The following is a 23955-nucleotide window of genomic DNA, read 5'->3' on the forward strand; positions in this document are numbered from 1 at the left end:
CCTCCTCTTCTGAACCCTCAGCTCAGAAATGACATGTCAACATCAACCCTCCCCTCCACTGGGAGCAGGAGCAGGCCTGTGGTCTTGCTATACACTGTGTCCGTACTCGTGTCATAAACATTACAGGTCATAAGAACGGTCATAGTGGGTCAGACCAATGGTCCATCTAGCCCAGTATCCTGTCTTCCGACAGTGGCCAATGCCAGGTGCCATCATCTGCTCTGGTTTCTGTCTCTCTGTGCTGATTATCTTCCTCCCTATCTCCTCTCACCTTCAAGTTCCCTCTTTGGGCCCCTTCTCCAGTAAAAGGCCCCTTTCTGCCCCTGTTAGTTTTGCCAAGGTCCTACATGGGCTCACTCATCCATCCTCCCATGCTGTCACTCTCTGGGATGGGATAGGGAAAGGCACTTTCTGGTGTGCTCAGAGCACTACTGTGTGGATTCAGGGAGTATCAAGTCTGCGAGTATCACAGAGAACAGCCACGAAACTTTATCACTGGTTCACACCGTGAGTACAACTTGAACCTGATTCCACATTTAAGTGACCCTATTTTCCCACCTTTATTCTTTATCAGTCTGTTCTTTTTGGCTTTTTAATTTAATTCTGAATCCATTACCTGTCCCTAGAGCAAAACAGGCCAACTATGTTTTACCTGCACAGCAATTGGTAGAATTCTGCCTACAAGCATTCCTGACTAGACATTATCTGATGAAAGATATTCACCAATGAACACACACAGCCGAAGAAAACCCTCTTTGTTACTCATTAACATTACCTCATACTCCAGACTACAAAGCATCTAGTTCTAGTGTAAGCCCAGATGGTTCATAAAAAAAAAAAAAAAGTTACCTTTACGTTTGTCCTACTTTAGAAGAAAAATATTAGCTACTCTATGTTACTGCAGAAATGAAATTCGAGTCATGCCTTCATGCCTTACTAATCTTACTTTTTTTCTTTTTTGGTAAGCTTCAGACAGGGCTCGTTGGGGGTGCCATGTAAGGAACTTGCATTGCTGCAGCCTTAGTAATATCCGTCAGTAAACCTGTAATTAGATAGGGAGTAGTATTAATCTTGTGCCTTGCCCGCGGGACACTGCCAGCATCCAGCAAAACCTCTATTGATGAGGAAAGATTCCAAGCATGCCTGGATGAAAAACGAAAGAGATGAAATATTTACTTTCTGTACCCTTCTCTCAGACACTCCGATCCCAACCAAGAAATGTCCTAGATCCTGATGGACTAAATCTTCTATTAGCATAAACTTCTTGATTATATGCATCACATGCTAATCTGTGCAGCTCTTCATCAAATGCCTGTTGCAACAGATATTTCAAAGAAATCTCAGACTGTGGTATTTTGAAATGGAGATTTTTTTTTTTTAAATGTCACTGGCATGGTTAATCAAATTGAGCAACACACTTGGTCAACTGTGATAACGGGATTCAGAGTTTTCTCATTACTGCATGATTCATAACTCACATCTAATTAAACTGGCATCAAAAATTGAATCTGTGGATGTTCTTTTTCTGTAAACTCCATCCTTGCTGTCTGGATAAGGGAAAATAAAACATTTTCCAGCAGATGCAGGAATTTTGTCAAATGACTCCAGAGGAGGAGGAGAATTACCCTCTCTTATTAGAATGGGTGGAAAATTTTGGAATCATAAGTTTTCTTCATCAAAATTTGGTCTTTTATCAAAAATGAAAAATTTCACACAAGTGTTCATCTTCATTTTTCATATTCCATTATTGTATTTTTTACACAATTTTTTAAAATAACAAAAGTTATCCAAATATTTTGTGTATGAAAACTAGCGAGAAGAGGTGGTTTGTAAATGAAATATTTCTGTAACCAGCTCAATAACAGTTTAACAAAACTTTAATAAACTTTATATTAAAAATGTCATGAACATTTTTGAAAAACACAAAGAATGGGTCCATCATCACTTACTGAAAACAGTTAAGTCCAAAGCTGACTGCAAAGAGTTACAAAGGGGTCTCACAAAGCTGGGTGACTAGGCAACAAAATGGCAGATTAAATTCAATGTTGAGGAATGCAAAGTAATGCACATTGGAAAACATAATCCCAACTTTGCATATAAAATGATGGGGTCTACATTAGTTGTTACCACTCAAGAAAGATCTTGGAGTCATTGTGAATAGTTTTCTGTAAACATGTGCTCAATATGCAGTAGTAGTTAAAAAAGCTAACAGAATTGGGAAAGGGATAGATAATAAGACAGAAAATATCAAAATGCCACTAAATAAATCCATGGTAAGTCCACACCTGGAATACTGGAGTTCTGGTCACCCCATCTCAAGAAAGATAGAGTAGAAATAGAAAAGGTACAGAGATGAGCAACAAAAACTATTAGGGTGTGGAACAGCTTCCATATGAGGAGAGATTAAAGAGACTGGGACTGTTCAGCGTACAAAAGAGATGACTAAGGAAGATATGATAGTAGTCTATAGAATTATGAACGGTGTGAAGAAAATGAATAAGAAAGTGTTATTTATCCCTTCACATAACACAAGAACCAGAGTGTGACAGACCCAGGCCAGTGGGGTACAGGAGTCTGGTCCTATTAGTATCCAGGAAGTGGGCGGAGCCCGCCCACTGCTAAAGGACCTCCCCCCAGCCTAAGGGGAGGATCCACAGGTCTGGGATACTAACTAAATACGTGGGACAACAAATGAAAAAAACAGGATCGGGAGTGAGGTCACAGGGCTAAACGAAGGGAACCTGATGGGACACCGAGCAGAGAACCCCTGCTCGCTCCTCCGTCCAAGGGGATACAGGAGTGTGGTCCTCAGTCATCAGGAAGTGGGCGGCGGGGGGCCACCCACTGCTAAAGGACCCCCCCCCAGCCTAAGGAGAGGATCCACAGGTCCGGACACTAAACTGGCACGTGGGACAACAAATGAAAAAAACAGGATCGGGAGTGAGGTCACAGGGCTAAACGAAGGGAACCTGATGGGGACACCGAGCAGAGAACCCCGGACAACGCCCACTGCTCCTCGAAGGCGTCAAGGGATACAGGAGTCTGGTAGAGGGCAAATATACTGGTCACTGGCTGAGTAGTTTTCTGTTCCCTGAGTGACCAGAGCAGGGGCTGCACTAGAGTAATCAGGAACCTGCTAGAACCAATTAAGGCAGCCAGGCTGATTAGATCCCCTGCAGCCAATCCAGGCAGGCTAATCAGGGCACCTGGGTTTAAAAAGGAGCTCACTCCAGTCAGGCGAGGAGGAGCCAGAGGAGAGGAAGTGCGTGTGAGGAGCTGGGAGCAAGAGGCGCAAGGAGCTGGGAGTGAGAGGGGGTGCTGCTGGAGGACTGAGGAGTACAAGCGTTATCAGGCACCAGGAGGAAGGTCCTGTGGTGAGGATAAAGAAGGTGTTTGGAGGAGGCCATGGGGAAGTAGCCCAGGGAGTTGTAGCTATCATGCAGCTGTTCCAGGAGGCACTCTAGACAGCTGCGATCCACAGGGCCCTGGGCTGGAACCCGGAGTAGAGGGCGGGCCCGGGTTCCCCCCAAACCTCCCAACTCCTGATCAGACACAGGAGGAGTTGATCCAGACTGTGGGGAAGATCACTGAGGTGAGCAAATCTGCCAATAAGCGCAGGACCCACCAAGGTAGAGGAGGAACTTTGTCACAACAGGTCACCCAATGAAATTAATAGACAGCAGATTTATAACAAACAAAAGAAAGTACTTCACACAACACACAGTCAACCTGTGGAAACCATTGCCAGGGGATGGTGTAAAGGCCAAAACTATAACACAGTTCAAAAAAGAATTAGATAAGTTCACGGAGGATAGATCCATCAATGGCTGTTAGCTAAGATGGTCTGGGATGCAACCCTATGTTCTGGGTGTCCCTAGGCCTCTGACTGTCAGAAGCTGCGACTGGACGACCGGGGAGGGTTCACTTGATAATTGCGTTTTCTGTTCATTCCCTTTAAAGCATCTCACATTGTCCACTGTCAGAAGACAGGATACTGGGCTAGATGGATCACTGGTTTGACCCACTGTGGCTGTTCTTATGTTATGTTATCACAAACCCTATGAATCAGAAACAATATTGAAATTTTCAGTTTGGGGTTGTTTGTTTTTTCCCTTTTCTAGCCAGCTTTGGAACTCCTTGAGAGAAAGGTTCAGCAAAGACAACCGCAGGGTGACTTTTTTTCATGTTTCAAGCATCAGTACATTTCAGAAATAGGTAAGTAATGAGCCAAATATAGCCTGAGCATGAGCACTGATGTAAATACAGTTGTGTCCATTTAATTTGTCCCAGGTTATCTTTTTATAAGCTATGGGTGAAACCCTGGCCCCTTAGAAGTCAATGGAAGTTTTGCCATTGTCTTCAATGGAGGCAGGATTTCATCCTATATGTGGAACTCAGCACTGTCCAGTAGTTATAAAGTATGAGAGAGATTTTCAAAGGCACATGTGGCAGCTAGACACCATTGGCTTCATCCTGCATGTTGCTGAGCGCCTTATCCAGTAAAGCAGTTGAGTACATGCTCAACTGTCTGCATAGTCCCCTTGATTTCAACAGGACCACACAAGTGCTTGAAGTTGAGCGTGTGCAGACGTGCTTTGCTGGATGGGGACCAGATGGCTCAGCAGTTCTCAGGATTGACGCCACCTGTGCCATGGAAGTATCTGCTCCTGTGCATTTCAGTCAGTGCTGGGAAAGGATAATTCATTCGCGGTAAAATTATTCCTTATGTTAACAAGTGTGAATACCGTTAGTTTATTAACATTTTGGGGAGAAAACAGACCTGCCTGTTCCATTGTCCCTGGATGAATCCCACCCCATATTTTACAAGCAGTCACCATTTGTACTATTTATCTTCTCAGCAAAAAAGATAAAATAAATGGATGAAGTGGTAATTAATACTGTGTACTCTGCCAACATGTATAGCTATGGGACCACTAAGAGAAGAAACCTAGAGGCAGGGCATAAACTTATATCATATTACCCATGCCCTGGTCTGTGTTACATGGAAAATTGAAACAAAAGGGGCCAATGTAAATTATACAAAAAAGTTTTCTTTCTTGAACTAAAAATAAAAGGTTCTGAAATCGACACTTACTGTAGAGGAACAATTAATCAAAGTTTATAATGGTCGTTCACAGGAGAAAGCTCATTTAGTCAAATTAGTACATGCAAATTGAAACCTTCCATTCACTTATCCAAAACTGTTCTGTTGTTAACATCATAAGCATTTGAACTTGCATTTGGTGCACCAAATGATGCATATACCAAACAGGAAATTGGTGTTTGTAATCTGATTGGGCTGACCGGGGTCAGGTGCATACTACTCTGTTTAAAATACCTTTGGCATAAAAGAGGGAAAGCAGAACCAATTGGGTAATACTGAAGTACTTCCAAGCACAGTCCTAGCCGAGGGCAGAGTGGATATTTACCACCTGTGCATCACCATTTCAGATTTCACATCTGAGCCAGTCCTGGAGGTAACTTTTGGACGGTTTTCCCTTTCTCTCTCTCACACTTAGGGGAGCAATGACATTGTAAGATGACAATGCAGAGGGCATCGGGTGAGGAGTCACTTGTGTTCTCTTCCCAGCTTTGCCATCAATTTGCTGAGTGACCTTGGACAAGTCACTTAACCATTCTGCGCCTTGATTTCTCCATCTGAAAAGTGGGGATAATAGCGCTAGCTCTCCTTTGTAAAGTACTTGGAGATCTATAAATGAAAGACAGAATGGAAGTGCTTCTTATTAATATGGTTCATGCGGATGTAGGAAGAGACTGAAGTTTTAGTATCGTGAATTATTAGTGAAATAGATGTATGTCTCTATGGATACGTCCAGACTACTCACCGGATCAGCGGGTATCGATTGATCTATCAGGGATCGATATATCGCGTCTCGTCTAGACGCAATATATCGATCCCCGAATGCGCTCCCATTGACTCCGGAACTCCACCAGGGCGAGAGGCGGAAGCGGAGTCGACGGGGGAGCCGCGGACGTTGATCCCGCGCCGTGAGGACGGGAGGTAAGTCGAAATAAGATACATCGACTTCAGCTACGCTATTCCCATAGCTGAAGTTTTGAATCTTACATCAACCCCCCAATCCCCAATGTAGACCAGGCTTAAGAGTAGAGACTAGATGCTCATTCTGCAGGATCAGTAGGACACAAAACACTTTAAATGGCTGTCTACCTCCCCTCCCCTGCTGCCCCACTTCAGGAGACTTGGATTTGTCTGACTCTGCTGTTGGGCTCCATCTCCAGACTTAACTAAGGAGGTTGTACAGCAGGCAGTGACCCAGGCAGCAGTAAAGGTTTTTCTACAACGCTCAGATGTACGGTAAATCCAGGTACCGAGTACCTCCCGGTTTTAGTCCGGAGGGGTTTACTGAAGCTGAGAGACAGAGCACATGAGTGAGAGTCTGTAAACATTCCATGGGATTTTTCTTAGAGGGAAAATGTTAGTCTAGGTGTCCCTTCTAAATTCTGCACATAAACCTTTACTACCAATACAGCTAGAATGCAGACAGCTCTTTGGAAGCAAACATTCATGCTCAAAGAGTTCAGCCTCTATAAATACCTTTCAGAAAGCCTTTGGGCCGTTTAAAATTCCATATGCTTTCCTATCATTAAAGGGCCGTGTGTCCCCAGAGTCAGCATAGTGAGAACTAAAAATTGATCTTGCTACTCAAAGCCTTCGACATCCAACTTACTGTCCCAATATTTATACAGGAGGTTATTTGGGGAATTTAATATGAAGACCGTTCCTGCACAGCTTGGTAGGTGAACTGCTTTGAAGAAGAACAGTATGTACTAATATTGCAGTGCCTTTCATCTGAGGATCTCAAAGTGCATTACAATTACAAACGTTTCTGAGCCTTCCCAATGCCCCTGTGAAGCACAGTAGGTGAAGGATCACTTCACGTGCCATTGAAATGCAGCAAAATCTTGGGGTGGAAAGTAGCAGTTGTTTAAGCATGCACAACAACATTACATAGCATTTTAGAACAGGAAGTGAGGAAGGATACCACAGCCACTCGAACCTGCAGCGGAAATCTAAGGAGACAAAAGGCAACCTCTTGTGTTGAAACTTGGCCAGGACATAGTTGACTGAGAACCTAGACTGACTGCAAGCATCTCCAGCATTTCAGTAGCCACCTAGTAAACTCAAGACAAGATTCTGCCACTCTTCTCTACACTGAATAGCAGGGCCGGCTCTAGGGTTTTTGCCGTCCCAAGCAAAAAAAATTTTGGCTGCCCCCCACTCCAGCCCTGGGCTCTCACCCCCCCGCCAGTGCCCTACCCCACCCGCACCCCCTGCCGCCCCAGCAATGGGCTCTCTCCCACACATCACCTGCACCCCCTGCCACCCCAGCCCTGGGCTCCTCCCCACCAGGGCTGACTCCGCCCACTCGCTCCCCCCTCGCCTCCAGCCGGTCCGGCGCTGTCAGGGTCGGGGTAAGCAGTGGGGCTCCTGGGTCGTGCCTCAGCCCAGGGTCCCTCCAGCTGGGGCTCCTGCCTCCAGGACCAGCTGGGACCCGGGAGGGCAGAGCCGGGGGACCACCCCAGCAGGGGGCTAAGGGGCCAGGACAGGGTAGCCCCAGAGGGAGCAGAGCCCCGGAGAGCAGGACACAGGGCCTCCCACGGCAGCACCCCACCCTCTATGGCCCTGCTGCTGCTGCTGAAACCAATGAGCCTTCGCAGGGAGGAGAATCAGGTCCACAGAAAGGAATGCCAGCTACTGAAATTACCCAAACCACTTCCTGTGGCACATTGCTAGGAGACTTCCCCCAGACAACAACTAAGTTCTGAGCTCGCCTGACTTTGTGTAGCAAATGAGCACAGTGCAGCACATACAAATCACCCACCGGAACTAAAACCAATTTTTGAGTTATGACAATGCTTAGTCCAAAGCTTTTGATTAAGGCGGCACTTCCCCATTTCCTGGTTTGGGCTATTCTGCCCGGGGAGAACCAGAAACGCCACAAGAGCAAGCCTGTTCTCCAGCAATTTTTAGACTTCTTTCTAGAGTGACTTCTGGATGTGCATCAAAATGGAACCCCCTAACCCTTTGGGGTTTGCTCATCCTAAGAGCACAGATGTGAGCGGCATCACAAGATAGCAAGATCAGTGGGGACTCTATCAATATTGCCAATGCTGGCCTGCATATTTTTAGCTCACAGTTAAAGTCTGAATATCAATGCTATTGTTCAGATCATGCTCGTTGCCTCTCATGGAAGCTTGTTCATTAAGGGGAACATTCCACTGGTTTAGCAATTATGTTACATTAAGATTTTGCTCAAGATAGACAAATCAATTCAGAAACAGCCATTCTGAGTCTTTGATATATCATGGGCTTTAACTTATTCAGACAGTCTAAATTATTAAGGGAAGATGTTTCAGTGATGGAAGGCTAAAACTGTCTTTCTGAAGACTTAGTAAGCAGTACATCATTTGTAAAAATACCGCTGGGATTCTGCCACTTCAGTCATTCTATTGCTAGCAATGGCTGAAATGCAGCAGCATCATTCATACGAAAGGAAACGTGAAAATACAAAGAATGAACAAGTACTTAGGGCTTGTCTGCACAGGGAAGATATTCTGGATTAGGGTAGGGTGTGAATTTAAAGTGCTATAGCTAATCCAGAATAACTGTGTGTGTGGACATACTTATTCCGGAATAAGAGGGTCTGTATGGGGAGCTATTCTGCAACAGCTATTCCAGTGAAGCTCCCCATGTACACAAGCCCTTAGATAGATGGTCTTTGCTTGAGAGATTTCATTTCTGTTGTCAGTGCTTTTAATTGTATTTTCAGGTACCTAGTACCAACCAGATTTGTGCACAGCTGAAATCTTTGAAGCCACTCCATCACAACTTGCTATTGAATTAGAACCTTAGACCTGGATTAGTGTTGAACCTTGAACTCAAAGCCTGAACCTAATCCAGATTCAAATGCAGCGTCCTCGACCCCTCTCACATTCCAGAAAGAAAGCCTGATCCTGAGAGCAGCTATGCTGTCTCATGTCCCATTCATTTCAATGGGAGTTGTGGCTGCACTGCACCTTGCAGGGTCAGGCCCATACACTCCAGAACTGCCATGTTTTTCAAAGCACCAGCTTCAGTTAGAAGCCTGGGGCCTGGTTCTGATCTGATTCATAGCGGATCCAGTGAGGGCAGGGGTAGACGCACACTCCAGTCTGTTACATTAATATTTCCCCAAAGATACAGAGATCACTTTGTCTACCACTTCAGCTCCCTTTGTGCCAATTACATGACATATTGGTTTATTTTAGGAGGGGGAAGCAAAGAATAACTTTCATCTGAAACAACAGGAAGAAATGTACATAGGCAAAAAGTAGTTATCTGAGCTGGAATCTGGCCAGGAGACCAGAGCTAAGTACCCCTGTTCTAACAGAAAAGGACCATTGGAGTTTTATCTTTGTCTTTATCATTGTTCAGACAGATGCGGAGTTGAAAAATGGAGGCTGTCCTGAAGACAAACAGATTTGTATTCCTCAGATAACCATACCACAAATGGAGAGCTATTAAACCACCAGGATCTATTCTAAATTAACATTCGCGATCTGGCTTAAGCCCACAAAACCAAGGAGAAACACTCATGCTGAAACTCGAGGCTCTTCTCCCCCGCCCCTCCGCAGCGCAGTGCACACTGCACGCTAGATAAGATCACTCCATTTATCATCTGGTAAACTGAAAAGCCCCTCTTTGGAGATTTCTCATTACCTCCTGTAGCCACAACATGGAACAGTAAGGGGGAGGGGACCCAGCCACAGCCAACTTCCCCAGCTTTAAGTTTGTCAGTTCATTATAGTTACATTTTAAAAAAAAATTGTTTGTTTTTTCTGGCGATTTTAACTTCCTTTGCTCTTTCCAATGGTTCTTCCACACCCTTCTTCCTCATGCTCATATTGCAACAGCACTTCTAACAGATCAGTGGAATTATTAATAGAACATGGGGCCAGGGGTAGCTGCAGGCCAGAAGCCCATTTGCCAACACCCAGGCCCAGGGAACGGAGGGTTGGGTGAATGTGCGGGGGCCCAATCCTGCGGCCGCTGAAGCCAGAGAGAGTTTTGTCCTGAGCTTGAGCAGTCCTTAGGATCCAACCCTGTCCTCATTATTCGGGCACAACTCCCACTGGTTTCCTTACATCATGGCTGCAGTCCCTGGGCACTGACTTGTGCACAGCGTGTGGGGGCTGCTCTTTCAAAACCATGAAGGGTCCGATTGAGCCTTTACGCTGAGGCCAAAGGTTGGAACCGTATGTCACTTTGATTCACCATTCCTACCCTGCCGGACTCTCGGTGTGGGAGGGGTGAGCAACACGGGGGAAATAAATGACCGTGATCCTTGACAGGGTGCCGTATATTCCCTGCTCACACCTAGTCAGCTAATCTGAGCCCAAACGCTCCACCCCTCTCCTTAACCTCTTGCTCACAAGAGAATAGTATCCTGAGCACGGGGGTTTCACTGTACACCAGACATGGGCACAGGACCCAGATACGCTGAGCCAAGGGAAGGAGGGAGGAATGGACAGCAGGCCTTCCCGCTGGGCTAGTCAAGGGCTTAGCTACCCAGGGAAATTTATCAGCATAATTATAGCACTAGAGTGATACCAGGACAACTTCCCATGTGGCCGCTAAAAGAGTGCCTTCTCCTGGCTTGGCTTCTGAAAAGCTTTGAAAGTGGCATAAGCCAAACCCAGGAAAGGAACTCTTATTCTGGAACAGGGCTGCCCCACAGGGAGCTAGCCTGGGATAACTCTAGCAGGATAATTACAATCAATATCATTATGCTGGTAAATGTCCCCATGTAGACAAGACAGGGCACAGTCATGCCTCAGTTGTCTGGCTTGCATCTGCCATGCCTTGCAGAGAGGCCCCGGCAGGCATTGCTTGCCCATGTGGGTTCCGGTGGGGGCTTTGAGTGCACAAGGCAAGCCGGACTGGGTCCTTCCGCCCAACTCTTCCTCGTGGCGTTTTTATTACAGAGCATTTAACGCCATCACCTCACTCCAGCGCCCTGCTCACATAGCTCAGCTGAGCAGATGCATGAGAAAGACCAAGGGAAGGACTCCTCCCCCATAGGAAAGCCACAGGGTGGCTGCAGTGTCATGACACAGAGACTTCATCAGCTCAATGGCTGGAACAGCCCCTGCAGCTCCACAATGCATCCTCCTCACCTCTCCATGGGATTCCCTTAGTGTGTTTCTGTTGTCCAATGCACCCGTGATCTGCCCCTGCCTGCCCCAATCCCCTGTAGAACAGGGTTCTCTGCTGCACCTCCAATAGCCTGCATTCCCCTGCCTGCTCTGCTTGGCCCCAGAACTCTTTAGGATGCAGTGTACCCCAAGGCACTGACCCACACTGCCAATGTCTGTCCCAGAAGCCGTCGTGTTCACGAAGGGCACAGGAGAACTTGGAGAGGGGCTGCTGAGGAACCGCAGCCTCGGCACTTTAAAAAATCCAAGGTTATTTTTGTCGAATGTTTCTATACCAATGTAGTCTATGTCTCAGGGCAGGGAGGCCAAGTTTCACATTGCTGCAAAGGTTTGTAAACAGATTATAAGCTCCGAGAAGCAGGGCACAGCTTGCATGTCCTAAAGCCACCGCAGGAGACAGAGGGCATTTTAGTTTTTAAAATGGCTTCTTTTTGCTCATTGGCAAGAAGTCGAAATTTTTCTAGGGTTTCCCTCTTTTCTGTCATTGGCCCCTGCGCCTCCCTGGATTTGGTGAAAAGGAAAGGCAGCTTTCCAAGGTGGAAAGCTGTCATTTACCCTCCTGCAGGGAAAACCAGGGGGCTTCCGATAGCCAGGGCCGGCTCCAGACCCCAGCGGGCCAAGCAGGCGCGTGGGGCGGCATTGTCGGGGCAGGGCGGCATTTGGCTCCGGCGGACCTTCTGCAGTCATGCCTGCGGGAGGTCCACCGGAGCCCGGGAGGAGCGGACCTGCCGCAGGCATGACTGCAGAGGGTCCCCTCTTCCCGCGGCTCCGCTTGAGCTCCCGCAGGCATGACTGCGGCGGGCGCGCTGGTCCCGCGGCTCAGACGGAGCTCCCGCAGCGCACCCGCCGCAGACACTTCTGCCCCGGCCGCGGAACCGGGGAAGGGCGGCGAAGCGCGCCGCCCTGCTTGGGGCGCCGTAATTTATAGAGCCGCCCCTGCCGATAGCTGCAGGTTCCTAACAGCCTCTGCTTTATCTGTTAAAATTCCCTTAATCTGCATGGTTGCCAGACAGCCTTGGGAAGGAAAAGGCTAGAAAAAAACCCAGAAGTTTCTCAAAATGGCGAAAAGTCACGCGTAAACATAATTAAAAGGGCATGGCATGACCTGGCACGGCAGGGACGGACCACTCCAGTTACCAACATGGCATGACCTGGCTCGGCAGGGACGGGGCACTCCAGTTACCAACATGGCATGACCTGGCACGGCAGGGACGGGGCACTCCAGTTACCAACATGGCATGACGGGGCACTCCAGTTACAGATGTGGCACTGGCCAGTGCTTCAGGGATGGTATAAAAGCAGGCTCTCACCCACTAGATTTGCCTTTTTATTTACACTCCCCCCAATACTGATGAGAACACCAAAGAGTTTTATACTCCTGTCCCCATATGCACAGGAAGAAGGCTCCTACCCATATTGATGAGGCTTGTCTGTGGAAACGACCCCCCCCCCCATTCACATTTCCTGGGTGCTAGGTGTCTGTGATGTCCTAGAGGTTACAATCAGTTGCAAGCTCTGCGAGGGCGTTCAGCGCACTGCTTTCCAGACAAGCCAGTTGTGTTTGGGAACGTGGCACCAGGGCCAAGGAATGAAACTTCTCATTGTGGAACTCTCCAAATTAGCCAGTTCCAAATAAAGCCAGGGAAGCGTTCTTGTCAGACTGGCGCTGGTTTCTGGTGGGAAAATCCAGCTCCTAGGAGAGTAGGGTCCCTGATTCAGGAATGCACTTAAGCATAGAGTGTAAAGTTCTTTCCCAAAACAGGGCCTAACTTTGGAGACTGGAAAAACCCGTTGGGTAAGGGCCTAATTTGAATTCCCACTGAAGTCAGCAGGAGACTTTCCATTGGTTGGATTGAGGCCTAAATCTGGGTTTACCAACAAGACATGCATGTGTATAAGAGAGCTATAGTCCATCAAAATTGGGGCTAATTTCCGCCACTGATTGCTCCCAATCATTACTACCTGAAGCACCAAAGGCATCATAGATTATGTCACCTGTAAAATATGCATCTTCTATCATCTCTGTTTGCAAAGTCAACCTGAGAAGGGGAAAAGTGCAGTGAAGGCTTTCAGTAACCATTAATCTCACACCTCGATGACCAGGCCGGGGAGCGAGGAGGAAATGCAAACAACCCACTTTAGGCAAAGAGAACTTATCGCATGGCCGCAGCTGGAATTCATGTGAACCTTCTGCAATAAAAGCAGCAGGAGATCCCTTCTGCTCACCCCCACTCCAGCAGCCGAACGTGCAAAGGAACAAATCAGGCAAATCTCAGGCCGCGTTCGCACGCACGCACGCACACGTAACACTTTCAGAAGGAACATCACTAGGGCACAGACAGAAAAAAAAATTATGCCAGAAAGGATTCAGTACTGAAAATAAAAAGTCTCTGCCGGCTAGACACGTGTTATTCTTTTACAAACGCCACCAGGAGTCTAAACCTTTCCACTATGTAGCAGGGAATCTACTTCCTTGTAGAGGTAGTCAGTATCTCAGAGTGTACAGATACCATGAGCTGGACTAATTGTAATGGCTACAGCAATTAATAGCCATATAATAAAACCATATAAATGGCCAGAACTCAGGTTACTTGTTCTCCCCAGGCAGTTGTAAGGTACCTATGCACCCTTCTCGCTTACCATTCCCCTCCCTTACATACATTTTCTGCTCCAATCTTCTTCCCTTCCCCCAGTGCTCTGCATTTAGGGCTCCGTGCCCCTCTTTGATGTACAGACACTTGGCCAGATCCTCCTGCCAGCAAGAGCCAGGTGAACCCATTGATTTAGGGCGGGGGTCTCGAAAGCACTTCCTAGTGTTGGCCTAACTCTGCTCCCATGACTTCAATGAGAGCAGCGTTAAGCCAAATACCGAGCTCTTTCCAAAGCCACCCCCCGAATTAAACCTCTGGGGTTGCAGGAGAGAAACTGAGGGCAGAATTAGGTGCAATTTACATTAAATTGGTGTCTATTGCACAGGACAGTAAAGAAACAGCTTAAAGAGACCCTGCAAAAAGAAGGGTGGGGGAGGGGCAGATGGTGCCCATTTTGATACTCTAAAATGGATAACAAAATGAAGAGTCCCTGACATTTTTTGTTTGGTTTGTTTTCAATTTTTCTTTTGTACTGACAGTTTTGGGGGTTGTTTTGTTTTGTTTTGAACCTTTTATCCTAAAACAGTCTAGATATTCCCTAGAGAACTATCGGGATGACCACATCAGAGATTCCCTGCAAGCAAAACCTAAATAACTGAGCTAGAAAGTGACTTTTATCCTGGCGGTTTCCTAATTTGATATGGATTACACCAGTGTAACTCAAATGCCTGAGAAACGTACAGGAGTAAGGATGTCTTTGCTAAAGATTCAACAGCATGGCCCCTTCAATAAGGGCTTAGGAAAACTGCAATTCATATCTGCATCAGAAGTAGGGAATGTCAGTCCTGATATGGTTAAGGTGTCAAATGACTAGAAAAGAAATGATATTTTAAATGAACAACCATACGCACATGCATCTCCCCCTTCCCCAGCCCCACCTTTAGGCCTTTATTACATGACAACAAATTATTTCCTTTTCACAACTCACCATTAGCAGAGGGGTCAGATATCTGAAACACGTGAGATAGTTAATATATGTCTTGTTACAAAGGGTTTCCTGGGATTCTGTTGGTTACCCCTTAATAAAAAAGCCCTTAAGCCCGATAGTAAATCATAGCATTAAGCACCAAATCTTAAGGCAGCCTCCGTCTTGCCCCTATTTTGGCACAGCCATTGTTGCATATACGATGGACTGCATCTACAGAAGCAAGTGTGTTCCCTTCTTTTTGAACATAGAACATTTGAGTCTTTAGATGCAAACCGCGCAGATGATTTCCATGCACAGAGCACTCGTCACACCTGCACGGATAGCTGCACTCCCACTTTGGTGGGCACAAGCTATTACACACACGATCAGGCTAAGAGGGAGGTTAGAAATATGGCCCCAAAATACAGGAGGGTTGGGGGGGTGGCTTAAGGACTAATTATTGTATTCAGTGTACAAAGTACAAAACCAGCATATTCGATTTGTAACAACTAGACATATCCAGCGGGAGGGATAGCTCAGTGGTTTGAGCAGGGGCGGCTCTAGCCATTTTGCCGCCCCAAGCACGGCGGCACACCGCAGGGGGCACTCTGCCGGTCGCCAGTCCCGCGGCTCCGGTGAACCTCCCGCAGACGTGCCTGCAGAGGGTCCGCTGGTCCCGCGGCTCCGGTGGACCTCCCACAGGCGTGCCTGCGGATGATCCACCAGAGCCGCGGGACCAGTGGACCCTCCGCAGGCACGCCTGCGGAAGGTCCACCGGAGCCGCCTGCCGCCCTCCCGGCGACCGGCAGAGCGCCCCCCGCGGCATGCCGCCCCAAGCACACGCTTGGCGTGCTGGGGCCTGGAGCCGCCCCTGGGTTTGAGCATTGGCCTACTAAATCCAGGGTTGTGAGTTCAATCTTTGAAGGGGCCACTTAGGGATCTGGTGCAAAATCAGTACTTGGTCCTGCTAGTGAAGGCAGGGGGCTTGACTCAATGACCCTTTGGGGTCCCTTCCAGTTCTAGGAAATAGGTGAAATAACACAAGCTTCAGAGTGAAAAAGATACCCTTTTGTAAGGACTTATGCTACAAATACAGAGTAATACACAACTACAGTATAAAATAAACTGAGCTGAGAAAAAAGGGAAACAAGTGACGAAATAAACATAAAGTGAAAAAGGAGACCAAGCAACGTGACCCCCAGGAGGTCAACAGAATCAACGCTCCACCATAACAATGTGATGATTAACAATTCCTCTTGTTGGATCCCTACTTCTGTTGGTAAAATGAATTATTTCCACTCACTCAATTAGCGTGTAAATGGGTATATCTTTTATAGCCTCATAACCATGTCAGGTGCTTTACTGGCAAGTACAAAACAAGGTCTCTACCCCAAAGAGCTGACAACTGAAATGCAATTCCCACTGAATGGAAAGAATTCAATTCCCATTGGAAAGTCTACCTTTAAAATTAGTCAAGCTGTTCAAAAAAATAGAATTTTTGTCTCAATTTGGGACAAAGTCAAACTCTCAGAATTTTTCATGAAATAAAATATTTCAAAAATATTTCATTTCAACATCTCTATATTACATACTATATAATAGAACATAAAAGTCAAAACAAAACATGGGCTATATAAGAAACAAAATGTTCCAATAATTTCTTGTCAAAAATTGCAGCACAACTGATACATTCCTGCAAAATGTTTCAATTTTGTCGTATCGATATTTTCCGACAGAAAACCGTTCTGTTAGGAAATTTTCAACCAGCTCTAAAAATTACAGGTCTAGGTTTGGTTTTGTTCCTGTTTCTGAGGCACTCAGGCACCCATCAAATTGCCTCACAGCACAGCGTCTGGCTGGGAAATCCTTAAAAGTCAGCAAGCACCTCTTTCTTTTGGGTATATTTTCACTACTTTGCTGGAAGTGAAAAGGATCTTATAAATTCAAGCCAAAAAAACGAGACAGTCACTGGGGCTTCACGAATCCCACAAAGCCCCCTTCAAATAAGGGACCATCAACATTTTTTAAATGGTCTGAAGTTGTTAGGGACTTCTGACATTCTGAGGAAAGGACAGCCCCGTACCCTCTGTAAAAAGAGTAAAAGAAGGACTAGCTTGCAGTAACACATGCCTTTAGAGAGAATCTATAAATTTTGAACTGGTTTTATTTGAAGAAAATGCCCATAAAGACACTCCCTTGATCAACATAACTGGTGTGGCTTATCTTTAAATCAAATCCAAAAGCTCCTAGGCATGCATCTTTGAAATCTGAGCTTTAACTGCATTAAGAGACTTGGAGACCACTGGATTCATATTCAGACCCTGCAAAGGAAGACTTGAGCCTAATTGGTTGATTGTATCCAGAACAGCATTTTTATCTTAAACTTGGGGGAGGCAGGAGGGCGAAGGGTCAAACAATGCAGAGATTTATTTACTGGCACTGAAAAGTAAGTATCAGGCACGTATACTGATAACGGTGTGGCCCGGGGCAAGACGCATTCTTGAGGAATAATGGTTTCAGTTGCGAAGTTTCTGCTTTGCTAACCGGACATACAGTAAAGCAGTGAAATTCTTAAGAAATATATACATGTGGAAGGAGCCAGGGACAAAGCTGTCTTGTGTTCAGACTGACGTATGTTTTAGCTTTTGTTATTTTATACAGAGCAATTTTCTGTCACGAAACCAACTGCATAAAATCCAAATAATTCAATAGCTTTCTGAATACAAGTTTGCGGTCCAGCTCCTGTCATGGAGCACAAGCATTCAAGACACATTGTTTTCAAACCTTGGCCTTTATCAGGACACCCAGAATCAAATTGGTACCTAGGCATTTAAACAGGGATTTACATCCTTTAGCATGTTTCAGCACTCAAATACAGAATATGGACAATCCCATCAGATCCATTAGGTCTGAAAACTGAGCACCATATAGTGTCATATTATGACGAATGCCATCTTGCTACAAATATGTCCCATAATCAAAGGGTGAAAGAGATGTATCGAAATGCTACTGTATAGGAAGATTTATAATACTTCTGATTTCCATCACCCTGTGGGCGGCTTTGCATGTGATCGCACAGGCAGTTACCTGGCCACTGTTGCCTATAATCAAAATGGCTGCCCATGCATTCACGGGAACTACATACAAATGAGATGCACACAGAAAAGTATGAAAAAAATGTGGCCCCAATAATTTCTTAGCTGTGCAGGTGAGTAATTGTATTATCTTTCTTATGTTCAAATGCCTTCCTGCTTTCCTTTATTTACTGACTTATTTGTTCTCATCAGAAAGGTCCCTGAAGGAGGAAGAAAGAGAGTTCACTATTTTCAAGTGTTTAATTCTTGGATAATGAGAAGAGCAGAGGGTGGGAGTCTAGCCGAACGTCCTTGCTTGTTATGTTCCCAGTTCTCTTTTCACCTGCTCAGTCTTTATAATTTTCTTCAATTTAGACAAGAATAACGTCAACATTCACACAGGGATGGGGATGAGCTTATGTCCCAAATCACTACTAAAATGGGCACAAATTTAATAAATTTGTATGATATTTGCAGTCTTTATTAACATTTGATGAAAACGATTCTTGGCTCAGAGCCCAGAATGTACAACACACCTGTCAAAAATGAAGAGACCTTTATATCTCTCACTTTCCATTTGGCGTCTAAATTAATTATCTAGATTTGCTTGTTCCACAAAGAAAACTAAATACTGGATTAAATTCAGTGCTCCTAAAACTCTGTGAGGCCATCTCCAAACAGCAAATTACTAGCCTTCTTGCTGACTGGACTGCACTGTAATCCCAGAAAGGATTAGCCAACTTTACCAGCAATTTGATGTAGTTTGCCTGTTTTCTTGCTGAAAACAGGTGAAAAGTCAGCTTGTTTGTACCATGAGAAGCTGCCTCACAAAATACTCTCTGATAAGCAGGGCAAGACTTTGTTGACCTGGTAAAATGATGTTAGAATATCATACGTTGCTTGTGCCATACATCTTTGAACGGGCAAGCAGTTACCTCAGGAAACATTGTCCATGGCTAAGCTGCATTTCAATCAAATCCACATAGCCCAGGTGCTATTTTTCTAGGATTCAGGAGAATCATGTACCCGGTAGAGTTACTGACTTCAGACCACAGGAGCTCCACTTTAGATCTTGACAGTGACAACATGTAGGATTCTCATAAGTCAAGATCATCTGCCTAGGCAGAGGATGCTGCTAACTGAATCGTAGACATCAGAAATGGCAACAGCTTTTAGTTCATATAACACATCCTTCTGCCAGTACAGGCCTGTTCCATACAGTATGTTTTCCTAGTACTTTGTCCAGTCCAGTTTTAATTGACACAATTGCGGGGTTTACAACACTTCCTGTGGGGGACTTTTCCATAGTCTAAACCTCAGGAAAAAATGCACTGATGTAATTTTATTCTTTTAAGTCCTAGTTTGAGAATTTAAAGTCATTCATAGGCTTGTGCTGGCGCTCTGCATAGCAGTGAATTTCACCCTAATGGACATCTGAGAGAAAGAAGTACATGGGGGTTTGTATTTAAAGAGAGCAGCAGACTTATAACATAGGTGGCACTTCACTGCGTCTAATCTCAAAAAGATGGATGCATTTAAATAAAACAGGGAAAGAGGTGGTTAGAAGAAACCAATGGATGTTTACACATCCTCTGCCTACAGAGGCCATGCAGCAATTCTGTGCACAGAAACAACGTATGGGTTTTTTGCTACGCTGCTCTAGAATAATAAAGACGGCGTTGACAGGTGATAGACCTTAGTCTTCCTTAGTGAAAGACGAATGAGAAAAAAAGTGATGTCAGTGCCACGCTGTGTCTCCTTCAGAGAAAGCTCTGCTCAAGGAGCCAGTTCAGTCACACAAAAGGCCAATGTGCAACAGGGAGTCTCTGTTGAAACACACAATCACCCTTTATAATGATGTGTTCTGAGAATTCTTCTCCAACATTTATGATAATTTATTATTAAAAAATGCAGGGCCCACTGTTGAGCTTTCTGTCAATTATCAAAATGAGAAATGGCTTCAGTGGCACTTCCACAAGCTCGAGCCATGGCACCGACATGTACTCGCACTTCCTGTATTACCTGATAGAATTTCAGATTTTGATCTTAGGAAAAAAGTAGCATTTGAAGGGCTTAAGGGCCAGATTCTCTGTTGGCTTTGTGTAGCTATCTACACTGGTGCAAAAGGGAGAATAAATTGCCATCAGATCAGAATGGCAGGGTTTCACATTTGCTTTGCACTGCAGTAAATGACAACAAGTTCCAGAGCAACAGGGAATCTGGCCCTCAGAATTGTTCTTCGTTAGCTTTCTGACTCTCCCACAGAGATGATCTGCACTTTCGAGCTATTTCCTGTCGAGCTGGCAGGGATAAAAAGGAGCGACAGGGTCATACTTAGTGGTGTAAGGCAGCACTTCCATCTCATGGAATTATGAAACCACATTAGAGACACCTGCCAAACACCCACCCCAATTTTTCTCTTTCTTTGAACAACATTTTACCATTTATATAAAGTCCCCACTGCTTATTTTTCTTGACACTGATGAACTATGTTTTGCAGAAAGGTCAAAGGAAGACCTCCTTATACACATATATTACGAAGTGTGGAAGGTAGCTTAAAATAAACGTTCCCATAATCCTTATAAATTTGTCTAATTTCAGAAAATTGTTGTGTGCGGCAGAGCAGTGAGGTCACTCTTTATAACAGTATTTGTCAAAGCACCTGGGCACCTTCCCTTTGTCTTCACCCCTCCCTTCCCCTTCCCCACTCTAGCTTCTCCCCATTTTTATTGTGTCTTTATCCAGTTTAATAATGACGATTTTATGCCCCGGGGAAGCACCAGGCATGCTTAGGGTGACCAGCCTCCCGTTTTTAAAGGGACAGTCCCATATTAAAGCCCTCCTGCAGGTGTCCCGACTTTTTCTTTAAAACAGGCAAATTGTCCCGTATTTTCTGCCTCCCCACATCAGCACTGGTGAATACTGCTGCTGGCCAGATCCCTGCTCGCCAGCCACCCGCCCACCAGTGGTGAGTGTGTGTGTGTGTGGTGAGGGGGGGGCAGTGGACAACGATGCGGGTGGGTGTGCAAGGCTGGTGGTGGGGCAAAGCTGCAGCATGTGGGGCCGTCCGCTCCCCCTGTTGGTCGTTCAGTGCCAGCTCTTGGCCAGCAGGGCCCCATCCCCCCCCCCATTTCTGGCCGCGCTCTGTGAGCTGCGGTGAGCGGTGAGTGTGGGCAGGGCCCTGGCAGAGGCCGGCTATATGTCACCTCTGCTGCCCACCGATCGGCCCATTACATGCTCCCCTCTCGCTGCCCTCTCCCTGCTTTGCCTCTTGCCCCCCCCCGCCCCCCAGCATCCCACTCCCAACGCTGTGCGGAGAACCAGCCCCGGTCGGTGTGCTCAGCTCACCAACAGCCTGGCCAGCCGGCTCCTTCCTTCCCCCACTGCCCCCCTAGCTGGGCTGGCACCCCGGGAAAGCCCAAGACCCTCCAGCCTGAGGTGCTGGCCAGGAGGAGCTCTGGGCTCCCCTCCCCCCAAGATGGGCTTGGCTGAAAGTCATTGATTTCTGTGCTAACAAGTTCTGTTCTATGCTGTGTTCCTGTCAATTAACAAACCTTTCATTTTACCAGCTGGCTGAGAGTCACGTCTGACTGCAGAGTTGGGGTGCAGGGCCCTCTGGCTTCCCCAGGAGCCCCGCCCTGACGAATTTGCTGCGGGAAGCACACGGGAAGCAGATCCAGGTCAGATCCAGGAAAACAACGTGATCCTCATTTTGAAATGAGTTCCTCTCCAGGTGACTCTATTAGTGACAATGTTTTTGTTCTGTTTTCTCTCCAAACATTCAGGGATTTCAAAACGATAAAAAATAGTGGAAGGATGGGCTTGTGGTTAAAGCACTGGACTGGGACTCAGGAGATCTAGCTTCAATTGCTAGCTCTGCCAGACTCGCTGTGTAACCTTGGGCAAGTCACTTCATCTCTCTGGACCTCAATTCTCCATCTGCAAAGTGAGAGTAAAATTCCTTCCTTTGTTCAGCTTGTCTATTTAGACTGCAAGCTCCTCGGGGCAGGGACTGGCTCTTAATTTATGATATTACAGTGCCTCACACAATGCAGTCCTGATCTCGGTTGGGGCCCACAGGTGCCATCATAACGCACAAAACAATAATTAAAGACAACAACTTTTTTCTTACTGGGTCTCCTGTTTTTGTTTTTTCTAGAGGGTGGAAGAGCAAGACTTGAAGCCGTCCTTCAACAAGTCCAACCGCATAAATAATACTGTTGAAAGCATAACTGAGGCTCTGTTGTGCTTGCAGCCTGCAGTGCCAATAAACTAAAGTAACACTAATGAAATCACTTAACCAAGGGGAGCTTTCCCAGTCTCAGGCTACGTCTACACTACCCGCCGTATCGGCGGGTAGCGATCGATTTTTCAGGGATCGATATATCGCGTCTCATCTAGACGCGATATATCGATCCCCGAACGCGCTTCTATCGATTCCGTAACTCCACCGCCCCGAACGGCGGTGGCGGCGTCGACATGGAGAGCCCCGGACATCGATCCCGCGCCGTGAGGACGGGTAAGTTATCGATATAAGATACTTCGACTTCAGCTACGTTATTCACGTAGCTGAAGTTGCGTATCTTGTATCGATTTTTCCCCTTAGTGTAGACCAGCCCTCATTTCATCAGAAGAAGGGAGTTCAACTCCCGAAAGCAGCAGTCATGCTACAGTATTAACAAAGTAAACTTCGGCCCACTCGGTTTCACAGAACAACACTCACTGAGCGTTCTCTTAAAATCTCCAGCTAGCAGTGTAAGGAAAAATACATGTAATGTACTGATATAATGACAAGAAAAACAGAGAAAAAGATTTATGGAGTAAATTCATTAAGCTTTCCACTTGCATTCCATGGTCCTGGAGTCCAACTCAGATTGCTGTATGGAAGCTTTCTCATGGCTCTAGACGAAATTTAAGATTACTTTTAATTACAAAGGGTGTGGGAGAATGTTTTCATGGGAGACAAATACCTCTACACCTCTTACCAATGTGGACTGAAGAGGTTCACAACAAACAGGAATAAACTGATTTATTAGCGCTGGGACATCGTTGTGTCAGGCTGCCGTAGAGTCTGAGCGTTAATCTCGTTACTTTTTACAGCCAAGTATATATCTGAGTGCCTTTCCCTGTCCTCTGTCCTGCAAGGTTTAACTGGAAGTTAAAATGGCATAAGTTTTATGGGAGAAAAGTTTATTCCCATAGTGGTTTTCAAATGGATTAGTGGGTTACAGAAAGATATGAAACATGGTTTTTTTCTTTCATTTAAAAATTCAGTTGTACTTTCAGTAACTTTTAAAATAGATCATCATGCAGTTTAACCAGAAAAACAGTTAATCACAGGAGCCCTTTTTATAGGACAAATTTTCAAAGTGGCCTCAACCTTGCTTGTATTTTGGTACGAGTAAATTTGTGGGCATCATCAATCTACACACATTATAGGTGGGGTTGGTAATATTACCTATTATTTAGGATGCCCAACCCCCTGTAAGACCCTGTTTCCAGTGGCTCATTGCTTTGTCAAACTTTAACTGTTTGGGCTGGAATCTTCCCTGTCACATGTCTGCCTCTGGCTGAAGAGTATGTGTGAGTGAGTGTAAAATTTCAGCCAAAATGGTTCAGCCATTTCTGAGAATGAAGATAGGGAAGAAGACATTGTTTTGCCCAAGTTAAAACATTCTGGCGACCTTTTCTTTGAACAGCTCTAGTTCCCCTAATGTTTAGAAAAGGGAGCTGAAGTCTGGCAGTCACTGATGTGCCTTTTGCCATTCCTGTGCAAATCCACCCACATCTGGCCGAGTTATAGACCTTTGAAAAATTGCACAGGCTCAGTAGAGACTTATTAGGTTTTAGAGGTAAATTCTCCCAAGATTCCATCCACGTGGGGCATGCTCCAGCCTGGAACTGAGCAGGACTTTCCCTGCAATTGCAGCTCTAGGCTCTGCTGAGTCCTGAGACAAGGAGCCTCTCTCCCCCCATGCTCTCAAGGTCTCCCATACTGGGCCCAGGTAGCATGGAAGAGAGGAAGCTGCCTGATTCAAATGCAGAGAGGACAAACACTGGAACTGTGGGTGTGTGGTGGGAGGGA

The 23955-nt window shown here is 45.9% G+C and overlaps 1 protein-coding gene and 2 long non-coding RNA genes across 9 annotated transcripts in view; 1 reads left to right on the top strand and 2 right to left on the bottom strand.

Moving 5' to 3' along the window:
* SMAD6 (SMAD family member 6) overlaps positions 1 to 23955 on the bottom strand; it is a 325135-nt gene that overhangs the window by 187599 nt on the left and 113581 nt on the right. The window lies entirely within an intron of this gene.
* LOC120373255 lies at positions 187 to 9820 on the top strand. Of its 4 annotated transcripts, none has more exons than XR_005585466.1 (5): positions 187 to 507; positions 4122 to 4215; positions 5838 to 6022; positions 6633 to 6776; positions 9458 to 9820. It is a non-coding gene; the product is annotated as an uncharacterized LOC120373255 (long non-coding RNA). The 4 variants fall into 4 exon arrangements; XR_005585465.1 differs by having other exon boundaries at positions 6730 to 6776; XR_005585468.1 differs by having other exon boundaries at positions 5956 to 6022; positions 6730 to 6776.
* LOC120373256 overlaps positions 971 to 23955 on the bottom strand; it is an 82097-nt gene continuing 59112 nt past the window's right edge. Inside the window, exon 4 of the long non-coding RNA XR_005585469.1 lies at positions 971 to 1042. This is a non-coding gene — a long non-coding RNA (uncharacterized LOC120373256). The remainder of the gene's footprint in view (positions 1043 to 23955) is intronic.

This window comes from Mauremys reevesii, linkage group 10 (genome assembly GCF_016161935.1).
Source record: "Mauremys reevesii isolate NIE-2019 linkage group 10, ASM1616193v1, whole genome shotgun sequence".
In the NCBI taxonomy this organism is placed as follows: domain Eukaryota; kingdom Metazoa; phylum Chordata; order Testudines; family Geoemydidae; genus Mauremys; species Mauremys reevesii.